The sequence below is a fragment of the Carassius carassius genome, chromosome 38 (genome assembly GCF_963082965.1).
Source record: "Carassius carassius chromosome 38, fCarCar2.1, whole genome shotgun sequence".
Taxonomy (NCBI): Eukaryota; Metazoa; Chordata; class Actinopteri; order Cypriniformes; family Cyprinidae; genus Carassius; species Carassius carassius.
In genome coordinates, this window is record NC_081792.1 from 11,472,328 (window position 1) to 11,485,349 (window position 13,022).

Below are 13,022 nucleotides of genomic sequence, written 5' to 3' on the forward strand. Positions count from 1 at the left end.
AGATTTAAAAAAATATATATATAAAAAAGTGACATGACATACAGCTAAGTATGGTGACCCATACTCAGAATTCATGCTCTGCATTTAACCCATCCAAAGTGCACACACACAGCAGTGAACACACACCTTGAACACACACCCGGAGTTGAGTGGGCAGCCATTTATGCTGCAGCACCCAGGTAGCAGTTGGGGCTTCAGTGCCTTGCTCAAGGGCACCTAAGTCATAATATTGCCAGCCCAAGACTCAAACCCACAATATTAATACAATAATAATCTTTTTTAATACAGTTTTTTAATATATTCAGCAAGATTCATTCATTTTTAAGAATCACAACAAATCGGTTAATTTTATATTTGCTGTCTAGTAGATAATGCTTATGTGCTTATGCTGCAATAAAAAAATGATATAATGTTTCAAACGTGTTGAAGTTTAATACAGTAGATCAATGCTGCAAACCAGGGGCGGTGCTAGGGGTGGGTTAAAGGGACTGAAGCCCCAAATGTTTTTATTACAGTGTCTTGAGCACATCAAGATTGCGTTTTCTTGCGCATTAAAATAATTCATATTAATCAGCACTTAAACGGCAAAATGTAGCTGCTTCAGCTATCTGTAAACTTTCTGTAGGCTATAAATTCATAATACAGATCTCCCCATCTGTTAAAATTAGATTATCATTATGGTAACAAGTATAGATTTTTAATCATGATATTATATTTTCACGTTTTGACACACACACACACACACACACACACACACACACACACTTAGACCAAATATATAAACATATTGGTTAACATTTAGCATGTTCAGTGGCAGACTCTTGTAAGTGTCAGGGCAAAGAAAACCTAAACAAATCTAAAAATGATTCTAAACAATGCCATGTTGTGCATCTCTGCATAGTGTTTATTTCTCTATAGTGAATGAATTAGCCTTTTCTAAATGCACTGAATCAGTGATAATAAATAAATAAAAGTCATAAAAGAGGTAATAAAAAAACAGTTTCTTCATTCCTGAATGATTCAGCCGTTTTGAATGAATCTAATGAATAATTGACTCAATGACTTATTCATTTAGACAGTGGCTTGTTGCCACCTACTGTTTATTTTAATCTCATTTTTTAAAAGTATCATTCTATTTTTTTCATAAATTTTCACATTCATATTTCTGTGTTCTAAATTTTCTATTTAAAACATATTTAATAATATTATTTATGCAATCTGTTAGTTATAGTAAATTATAATTAATTATAATTGTCTCTTTTTAAAAAATTAAGCCACTTAACATATTTTTTTTATTTGAAGTGTATCCAGTGTATTCCGACACATACTGTACAATTTTTTTTATACATTTAAAAAATGTTTTTAATATTTTTATTTTTATGTTTGAGCTTACATATCTCTATTATCATAACAGTCTGAGTGATTCTGATTCCTGAACAGAAAACTTTGAAGTGTCAGCTTTGTGAAAAAATGTTGATTATGTATCTAGTCAGAAAGAATCATGAGCAGAAACTGTTTTATTTTGGGTATGTCATTTCTGTCTCCATGCCAAAAAAGGGGGGTGACTGGTAAGGGGTTAAGTAAGAGATATCACTGATAAAAAAAATAATAAAAAAATAAATGATCAATGCATGAAAATCAATGTTTTTGCCTGTAGTGTCTGGCCTTAAAATGAAACGCAAAAGATTAAGTCTCGATGTATAACTCAGATTGCACTGCAGTGTCTGTTCACAGGTGCGACCCCACTACTGATCAGCACGGGGACTTTGACCTGTTCCGTATCCGACCTGGGCCGGTTCACCCCACCTTAGACGACCTGGTGGTCCCGAGCTCCCCCAGGAGCACCATATCGATACTGAACTTAGTGTGGACACCTGATCAACATAGTCCACTGCAGCCCAGAACCCCTGATCTCAAGCGATCCGCCAGCCTCAGCCTCCCAGCAGCTTGGATTACAGGCGCGCGCCACTGCACCCAACGAGAGCTCGAGCATCAGCGCGGATACTCAATCTAGTGCTCACTGAGACCTCGAGCGCAGCACAGCACAAATTAGTTTTTAAACTTGGTACATTTTTACAAGTCACTGGTACTTTTGGATAGCTTTATTCTCCTAACAGATCATCAAAACGGTGCGTTTATAAATGTTTCAACATAATTTTAATCGAATCACAAAATCACTTTTTTCACCACCACACCTGATAGTTGTTTCATCTAGATACGACATTCATGTTAAGTAATTGACTTGCATAAAACCTTTGACATAATTTAACTATTACTGTCAAAATTAGCGTGTTAATACAGGCAATTTTATTATTATTATTTTTTTCAGTTTAACGCGTTAAAAATATTTAACGCAATTAACGCAGGGGCGGAGCCAGGGCTTTGCCACTCCACTCACAACTGCCATTTCTGTCAATTTTCTCTTGACAAGAAGTGCATTTATTCAGTCACAGACCGTCTTTACAATCATGTCAAACCGGATACGTTTGAGACGCGCTCTCCAACTTCACTTCAGTGCCAGGCGCGAGTCAAACGAGTGCGTATACGATACTGTTATGGCCAGTGTTGGGAAGGTTACTTTGGAAATGTAATAGGTTCTCCCGGTGTCCAGTCCGCGCCTGATTTCCACAGACACGCGGAACGTGCAGGAGTCATATATTGCATTTTTGGAGCTTAATATTCACAGACACTAGACCATGTCATGTTTTGATTCAAGTGTACTGACCTACTTTTGATATAGTCATCCAAAATGTGGCACATTCCGTCCGCGTTAGGCATTCCGTTTTTATGATTGGATTCTATGAACCAGACTGTTTTTCCGCATCCCGGAAATTATTAGGATGTATGTCTCATAATAGTCAGTGCAATTTGGGAAAGAAATCAGTTAAATCTGTATGTGGATGTGTGTAAATATTCAAATGTAATCCCCTTTGTAATCGTTAAAAATTTCATAAGTAACTGTAATTAAATTACTCATTTTTTCTTAGTAACTGTAACTAATTACAGTTACATTAATTTTGTAATTAAATTACGTAACGCCGTTACATGTAACTAGTTACTCCCCAACACTGGTTATGGCAAGCCAAATTATTTATAAACACCTGCTCGGGCGTCTGATTGTACACTGTCACTTCAAAAGCATGCGATTTAACAGCAAAACACGCATCCTTGAGTGTGCACTTTCATGAAGTCAACAACAACCTTCTTCGTGTTCTCCACATTCAGAGAGAGATTATTGTCACTGGAGCACCCGGTCAGGCGGCTCACCCCGCTCCTGTAGTTTGTCTCATCTCTGTTGCTAATGAGACCCACCACAGTCGTGTCACCCGCTAACTTAAAGAAGAGGTTGAAGTTGTGTGACAGTGTGCAGTCAAGGGCCAGCAGAGTGAAGAGGAGGGGGCTCAGCACACATCCTTGGGGGGCCCCAGTGTTCAGTGTGATCGTGCTGGATGTGTTGCTGCCGATCCTGTTGCCAGTTGCACAGCGAAGTGTTGATCCCCAGCTGGACCAGTTTGTGAATGAGCTGTTGAGGGATGATAGTGTTGAATGCTGTACTGAGTTCTATGAACAGAATTCTGACGTATGAATCTTTTTTTGTCTAAATGTGTGAGTGCTGAGTGGAGGGCAGTGGCGATGGCATCATCGGTTGAGTGGTTAGACCGATATACAAACTGGTAGAGGTCCAGGGAGGGTCGTTGACTAGGACAATGACTAGCTGTTCAAAGCACTTCATGAGAATAAGAATATGTGCAACTGGACGGTAGTGATTGAAGCAGGATGGAGACGGCTTCTTCAGGACTGGATTGATGGTGGTAGTTTTGAATTTAAACATTCTTCGAAACATTTGGGCTAATTTAAGTAAGACATTAAAATATATAACACTGTTCTAGTGGTGTTTTAGATATTTTAATATAAAAATTATACATATTGTGCCTTTAAAATTAAACCCGAAATACTGAGTCTCGCTGTATCGCTCAGGCTGCACTGCAGTGTCTATTCACAGATGCGACCCCACTACTGATCAGCACGGGGGCTTTGACCTGCTCCGTCTCCGACCTGGGCCAGTTCACCCCTCCTTAGACGACCTGGTGGTCCCAAGCTCCCCCAGGAGCACCATATCGATACTGAACTTAGTGTGGACACCTGGGGCCGGTTGCACCAGCTGTGCGTAAGTTATAACTTAGCCTAGTTTTGACGTAAATGGACACTAAGTTACGACTTACAGACTACTAAATATTTTTGCGTTGCACCATTAAACTTAGTTTAAACGTAACTATACGTTGTAACTAAATATTTACGGAAGCCTCTGTCCATGAATAACGGTCGGAATAAGATGTCAGCCAGATTAGATCACATTGATGAGCTCGTATTTGATCATGAAGAGCCGCAAGTTCGTCAACGAGTTTTACGAGACAGACATCATCCGTTGGATATTTATGATGATGTCGTGTTTTGTTTTCTTTGTATCCATCAATTAAAATAAGAATTTCTTCATGACTGAAATTTTTCTTCCTGTTTCTTTTCTCCTCCATGTGTGGGATAGATATTTTCAATTAAAAGTGTAATGTTTTGAGTTCGATAACGTGTGCTTTAATGTCTTTTTTAACTTTCAGTTTAGGCCAGTCAAGAATGAGTTTCAAATTACGCGCTGTTCAGACTATTTCCTATTTATCTATTAGAAGGCTTGTGATTGGGTTAAGAAAAATAGACGTCATTCTATGCGACAACGCATTACTTTACGGAGAGTTTACGACCTACTAGCTACGTTCTTCCTTAAGAATAAATGGTGCAACCGAATAAAGTACAGAGTTAGTTATAAACTAGCTAGTAGTTACTAAGCCTCTAGTTTGGACTTTACGTTCAAGTAAGAACAAGTTTAAGTAAGAACTTACGAACGGCTGGTGCAACCCTACCCTGATCAACATAGTCCACTGCAGCCCGGAAACCCTGATCTCAAGCGATCCGCCAGCCTCAGCCTCCCAGCAGCTTGGATTACAGGCGCGCGCCACTGCACCCGACGAGAGCTGCAAGCATCAGCGCTGATACTCAATCTAGTGCTCACTGAGACCTCGAGCGCAGCACAGCACAAATTAGTTTTTAAACTTGGTACATTTTTACAAGTCACTGGTACTTTTGGATAGCTTTATTCTCCTAACAGATCAGCAAAACGGTGCGTTTATAAATGTTTCAACATAATTTTAATCGAATCACAAAATCACTTTTTTCACCACCACACCTGATAGTTGTTTCATCTAGATACGCCATTCATGTTAAGTAATTGCCTTACATAAAACCTTTGACATAATTTAACTATTAGTGTCAAAATTAGCGTATTAATACAGGCAATTTTATTATTATTATTTTTTTCAGTTTAACGCGTTAAAAATATTTAACGCTATTATCGCAGGGGCGGAGCCAGGGCTTGCCACTCCACTCACAACTGCCGTTTCTGTCAATATTCTCTTGACAAGAAGTGCATTTATTCAGTCACAGACCGTCTTTACAATCATGTCAAACCGGATACGTTTGAGACGCGCTCTCCAACTTCACTTCAGCGCCAGGCGCGAGTCAAACGAGTGCGTATACGATACTGTTATGGCAAGCCAAATTATTCATAAACACCTGCTCAGGCGTCTGATTGTACACTGTCACGTCAAAAGCATGCGATTTAACAGCAAAACGCACATCCTTGAGTGTGCACTTTCATGAAGTCAACAACAACCTTCTTCGTGTTCTCCACATTCAGAGAGAGATTGTTGTCACTGGAGCACCCGGTCAGGCGGCTCACCCCGCTCCTGTAGTTTGTCTCATCTCTGTTGCTAATGAGACCCACCACAGTCGTGTCACCCGCTAACTTAAAGAAGAGGTTGAAGTTGTGTGACAGTGTGCAGTCAAGGGCCAGCAGAGTGAAGAGGAGGGGGCTCAGCACACATCCTTGGGGGGCCCCAGTGTTCAGTGTGATGGTGCTGGATGTGTTGCTGTTGATCCTGTTGCCAGTTGCACAGCGAAGTGTTGATCCCCAGCTGGACCAGTTTGTGAATGAGCTGTTGAGGGATGATAGTGTTGAATGCTGTACTGAGTTCTATGAACAGAATTCTGACGTATGAATCTTTTTTTGTCTAAATGTGTGAGTGCTGAGTGGAGGGCAGTGGCGATGGCATCATCGGTTGAGTGGTTAGACCGATATACAAACTGGTAGAGGTCCAGGGAGGGTCGTTGACTAGGACAATGACTAGCCGTTCAAAGCACTTCATGAGAATAAGAGTATGTGCAACTGGACGGTAGTGATTGAAGCAGGATGGAGACGGCTTCTTCAGGACTGGATTGATGGTGGTAGTTTTGAATTTAAACATTCTTCGAAACATTTGGGGTAATTTAAGTAAGTCATTAAAATATATAACACTGTTCTAGTGGTGTTTTAGATATTTTAATATAAAAATTATACATATTGTGCCTTTAAAATTAAACCCAAAAGACTGAGTCTCACTGTATCGCTCAGGCTGCACTGCAGTGTCTATTCACAGGTGCAACCCCACTACTGATCAGCACAGGGGCTTTGACCTGCTCCGTCTCCGATCTGGGCCGGTTCACCCCTCCTTAGACGACCTGGTGGTACCAAGCTCCCCCAGGAGCACCATATCAATACTGAACTTAGTGTGGACACCTGATCAACATAGTCTACTGCAGCCCAGAACCCCTGATCTCAAGCGATCCACCAGCCTCAGCCTCCCAGCAGCTTGGATTACAGGCGCGCGCCACTGCACCCGACGAGAGCTGCAAGCATCAGCGCTGATACTCAATCTAGTGCTCACTTAGACCTCGAGCGCAGCACAGCACAAATTAGTTTTTAAACTTGGTACATTTTTACAAGTCACTGGTACTTTTGGATAGCTTTATTCTCCTAACAGATCTTCAAAACGGTGCGTTTATAAATGTTTCAACATAATTTTAATCGAATCACAAAATCACTTTTTTCACCACAACACCTGATAGTTGTTTCATCTAGATACGACATTCATGTTAAGTAATTGACTTGCATAAAACCTTTGACATAATTTAACTATTACTGTCAAAATTAGCGTGTTAATACAGGCAATTTTATTATTATTTTTTTTTTCAGTTTAACGCGTTAAAAATATTTAACGCAATTAACGCAGGGGCGGAGCCAGGGCTTGCCACTCCACTAACAACTGCCATTTCTGTCAATTTTCTCTTGACAAGAAGTGCATTTATTCAGTCACAGACCGTCTTTACAATCATGTAAAACCGGATACGTTTGAGACGTGCTCTCCAACTTCACTTCAGTGCTAGGCGCGAGTCAAACGAGTGCGTATACGATACTGTTATGGCAAGCCAAATTATTCATAAACACCTGCTCGGGCGTCTGATTGTACACTGTCATGTCAAAAGCATGCGATTTAACAGCAAAACGCGCATCCTTGAGTGTGCACTTTCATGAAGTCAACAACAACCTTCTTCGTGTTCTCCACATTCAGAGAGAGATTATTGTCACTGGAGCACCCGGTCAGGCGGCTCACCCCGCTCCTGTAGTTTGTCTCATCTCTGTTGCTAATGCACCCGGCGAGAGCTGCAAGCATCAGCGCTGATACTCAATCTAGTGCTCACTGAGACCTCGAGCACAGCACAGCACAAATTAGTTTTTAAACTTGGTACATTTTTACAAGTCACTGGTACTTTTGGATAGCTTTATTCTCCTAACAGATCATCAAAACGGTGCGTTTATAAATGTTTCAACATAATTTTAATCAAATCACAAAATCACTTTTTTCACCACCACACCTGATAGTTGTTTCATCTAGATACGCCATTCATGTTAAGTAATTGCCTTGCATAAAACCTTTGACATAATTTAACTATTACTGTCAAAATTAGCGTGTTAATACAGGCATCTTTATTATTATTATTTTTTTCAGTTCAAAGCGTTAAAAATATTTAACGCAATTAACGCTGGGCGGAGCCAGGGCTTGCCACTCCATTCACAACTGCCGTTTCTGTCAATTTTCTCTTGACAAGAAGTGCATTTATTCAGTCACAGACCGTCTTTACAATCATGTCAAACCGGATACGTTTGAGACGCGCTCTCCAACTTCACTTCAGCGCCAGGCACGAGTCAAACGAGTGCGTATACGATACTGTTATGGCAAGCCAAATTATTTATAAACACCTGCTCGGGCGTCTGATTGTACACTGTCACGTCAAAAGCATGCGATTTAACAGCAAAACGCGCATCCTTGAGTGTGCACTTTCATGAAGTCAACAACAACCTTCTTCGTGTTCTCCACATTCAGAGAGAGATTGTTGTCACTGGAGCACCTGGTCAGGCGGCTCACCCCGCTCCTGTAGTTTGTCTCATCTCTGTTGCTAATGAGACCCACCACAGTCGTGTCACCCGCTAACTTAAAGAAGAGTTTGAAGTTGTGTGACAGTGTGCAATCAAGGGCCAGCAGAGTGAAGAGGAGGGGGCGTAGCACACATCCTTGGGGGGCCCCAGCGTTCAGTGTGATGGTGCTGGATGTGTTGCTGCCGACCTGTTGCCAGTTGCACAGCGAAGTGTTGATTCCCAGCTGGACCAGTTTGTGAATGAGCTGTTGAGGGATGATAGTGTTAAATGCTGAACTGAAGTCTATGAACAGAATTCTGACGTATGAGTCTTTTTTTGTCTAAATGTGTGAGTGCTGAGTGGAGGGCAGTGGCGATGGCATCATCGGTTGAGTGGTTAGACCGATATACAAACTGGTAGAGGTCCAGGGAGGGTCGTTGACTAGGACAATGACTAGCTGTTCAAAGCACTTCATGAGAATAGGAGTATGTGCAACTGGACGGTAGTCATTGAAGCAGGATGGAGACGGCTTCTTCAGGACTGGATTGATGGTGGTAGTTTTGAATTTAAACATTCTTCGAAACATTTGGGCTAATTTAAGTAAGTCATTAAAATATATAACACTGTTCTAGTGGTGTTTTAGATATTTTAATATAAAAATTATACATATTGTGCCTTTAAAATTAAACCCAAAAGACTGAGTCTCACTGTATCGCTCAGGCTGCACTGCAGTGTCTATTCACAGGTGCGACCCCACTACTGATCAGCATGGGGGCTTTGACCTGTTCCGTCTCCGATCTGGGCCAGTTCACCCCTCCTTAGACGACCTGGTGGTCCCAAGCTCCCCCAGGAGCACCATATCGATACTGAACTTAGTGTGGACACCTGATCAACATAGTCCACTGCAGCCCAGAACCCCTGATCTCAAGCGATCCGCCAGCCTCAGCCTCCCAGGAGCTTGGATTACAGGCACGCGCCCCTGCACCCGGCGAGAGCTGCAAGCATCAGCGCTGATACTCAATCTAGTGCTCACTGAGACCTCGAGCGCAACACAGCACAAATTAGTTTTTAAACTTGGTACATTTTTACAAGTCACTGGTACTTTTGGATAGCTTTATTCTCCTAACAGATCATCAAAACGGTGCGTTTATAAATGTTTCAACATAATTTTAATTGAATCACAAAATCACTTTTTTCACCACCACACCTGATAGTTGTTTCATCTAGATACGCCATTCATGTTAAGTAATTGCCTTGCATAAAACCTTTGACATAATTTAACTATTACTGTCAAAATTAGCATGTTAATACAGGCATCTTTATTATTATTATTTTTTTCAGTTCAACGAATTAAAAATATTTAACGCAATTAACGCTGGGCGGAGCCAGGGCTTGCCACTCCATTCACAACTGCCGTTTCTGTCAATTTTCTCTTGACAAGAAGTGCATTTATTCAGTCACAGACCGTCTTTACAATCATGTCAAACCGGATACGTTTGAGACGCGCTCTCCAACTTCACTTCAGCGCCAGGCGCGAGTCAAACGAGTGCGTATACGATACTGTTATGGCAAGCCAAATTATTCATAAACACCTGCTCGGTCGTCTGATTGTACACTGTCACGTCAAAAGCATGCGATTTAACAGCAAAACGCGCATCCTTGAGTGTGCACTTTCATGAAGTCAACAACAACCTTCTTCGTGTTCTCCACATTCAGAGAGAGATTGTTGTCACTGGAGCACCTGGTCAGGCGGCTCACCCCGCTCCTGTAGTTTGTCTCATCTCTGTTGCTAATGAGACCCACCACAGTCGTGTCACCCGCTAACTTAAAGAAGAGTTTGAAGTTGTGTGACAGTGTGCAGTCAAGGGCCAGCAGAGTGAAGAGGAGGGGGCTTAGCACACATCCTTGGGGGGCCCCTGTGTTCAGTGTGATGGTGCTGGATGTGTTGCTGCCGACCTGTTGCCAGTTGCACAGCGAAGTTTTGATCCCCAGCTGGACCAGTTTGTGAATGAGCTGTTGAGGGATGATAGTGTTAAATGCTGAACTGAAGTCTATAAACAGAATTCTGACGTATGAGTCTTTTTTTTGTATAAATGTGTGAGTGCTGAGTGGAGGGCAGTGGCGATGGCATCATCGGTTGAGTGGTTAGACCGATATACAAACTGGTAGAGGTCCAGGGACGGTCGTTGACTAGGACAATGACTAGCTGTTCAAAGCACATCATGAGAATAGGAGTATGTGCAACTGGACGGTAGTCATTGAAGCAGGATGGAGACGGCTTCTTCAGGACTGGATTGATGATGGTAGTTTTGAATTTAAACACTCTTCGAAACATTTGGGCTAATTTAAGTAAGTCATTAAAATATATAACACTGTTCTAGTGGTGTTTTAGATATTTTAATATAAAAATTATACATATTGTGCCTTTAAAATTAAACCCAAAAGACTGAGTCTCACTGTATCGCTCAGGCTGCACTGCAGTGTCTATTCACAGGTGCGACCCCACTACTGATCAGCATGGGGGCTTTGACCTGCTCCGTCTCCGATCTGGGCCGGTTCACCCCTCCTTAGACGACCTGGTGGTCCCAAGCTCCCCCAGGAGCACCATATCGATACTGAACTTAGTGTGGACACCTGATCAACATAGTCCACTGCAGCCCAGAACCCCTGATCTCAAGCGATCCGCCAGCCTCAGCCTCCCAGGAGCTTGGATTACAGGCACGCGCCACTGCACCCGGCGAGAGCTGCAAGCATCAGCGCTGATACTCAATCTAGTGCTCACTGAGACCTCGAGCGCAGCACAGCACAAATTAGTTTTTAAACTTGGTACATTTTTACAAGTCACTGGTACTTTTGGATAGCTTTATTCTCCTAACAGATCATCAAAACGGTGCGTTTATAAATGTTTCAACATAATTTTAATCAAATCACAAAATCACTTTTTTCACCACCACACCTGATAGTTGTTTCATCTAGATACGCCATTCATGTTAAGTAATTGCCTTGCATAAAACCTTTGACATAATTTAACTATTACTGTCAAAATTAGCGTGTTAATACAGGCATCTTTATTATTATTATTTTTTTCAGTTCAAAGCGTTAAAAATATTTAACGCAATTAACGCTGGGCGGAGCCAGGGCTTGCCACTCCATTCACAACTGCCGTTTCTGTCAATTTTCTCTTGACAAGAAGTGCATTTATTCAGTCACAGACCGTCTTTACAATCATGTCAAACCGGATACGTTTGAGACGCGCTCTCCAACTTCACTTCAGCGCCAGGCACGAGTCAAACGAGTGCGTATACGATACTGTTATGGCAAGCCAAATTATTTATAAACACCTGCTCGGGCGTCTGATTGTACACTGTCACGTCAAAAGCATGCGATTTAACAGCAAAACGCGCATCCTTGAGTGTGCACTTTCATGAAGTCAACAACAACCTTCTTCGTGTTCTCCACATTCAGAGAGAGATTGTTGTCCCTGGAGCACCTGGTCAGGCGGCTCACCCCGCTCCTGTAGTTTGTCTCATCTCTGTTGCTAATGAGACCCACCACAGTCGTGTCACCCGCTAACTTAAAGAAGAGTTTGAAGTTGTGTGACAGTGTGCAGTCAAGGGCCAGCAGAGTGAAGAGGAGGGGGCTTAGCACACATCCTTGGGGGGCCCCTGTGTTCAGTGTGATGGTGCTGGATGTGTTGCTGCCGACCTGTTGCCAGTTGCACAGCGAAGTTTTGATCCCCAGCTGGACCAGTTTGTGAATGAGCTGTTGAGGGATGATAGTGTTAAATGCTGAACTGAAGTCTATAAACAGAATTCTGACGTATGAGTCTTTTTTTTGTATAAATGTGTGAGTGCTGAGTGGAGGGCAGTGGCGATGGCATCATCGGTTGAGTGGTTAGACCGATATACAAACTGGTAGAGGTCCAGGGAGGGTCGTTGACTAGGACAATGACTAGCTGTTCAAAGCACATCATGAGAATAGGAGTATGTGCAACTGGACGGTAGTCATTGAAGCAGGATGGAGACGGCTTCTTCAGGACTGGATTGATGATGGTAGTTTTGAATTTAAACACTCTTCGAAACATTTGGGCTAATTTAAGTAAGTCATTAAAATATATAACACTGTTCTAGTGGTGTTTTAGATATTTTAATATAAAAATTATACATATTGTGCCTTTAAAATTAAACCCAAACGACTGAGTCTCACTGTATCGCTCAGGCTGCACTGCAGTGTCTATTCACAGGTGCGACCCCACTACTGATCAGCATGGGGGCTTTGACCTGCTCCGTCTCCGATCTGGGCCGGTTCACCCCTCCTTAGACGACCTGGTGGTCCCAAGCTCCCCCAGGAGCACCATATTGATACTGAACTTAGTGTGGACACCTGATCAACATAGTCCACTGCAGCCCAGAACCCCTGATCTCAAGCGATCCGCCAGCCTCAGCCTCCCAGGAGCTTGGATTACAGGCACGCGCCCCTGCACCCGGCGAGAGCTGCAAGCATCAGCGCTGATACTCAATCTAGTGCTCACTGAGACCTCGAGCGCAACACAGCACAAATTAGTTTTTAAACTTGGTACATTTTTACAAGTCACTGGTACTTTTGGATAGCTTTATTCTCCTAACAGATCATCAAAACGGTGCGTTTATAAATGTTTCAACATAATTTTAATTGAATCACA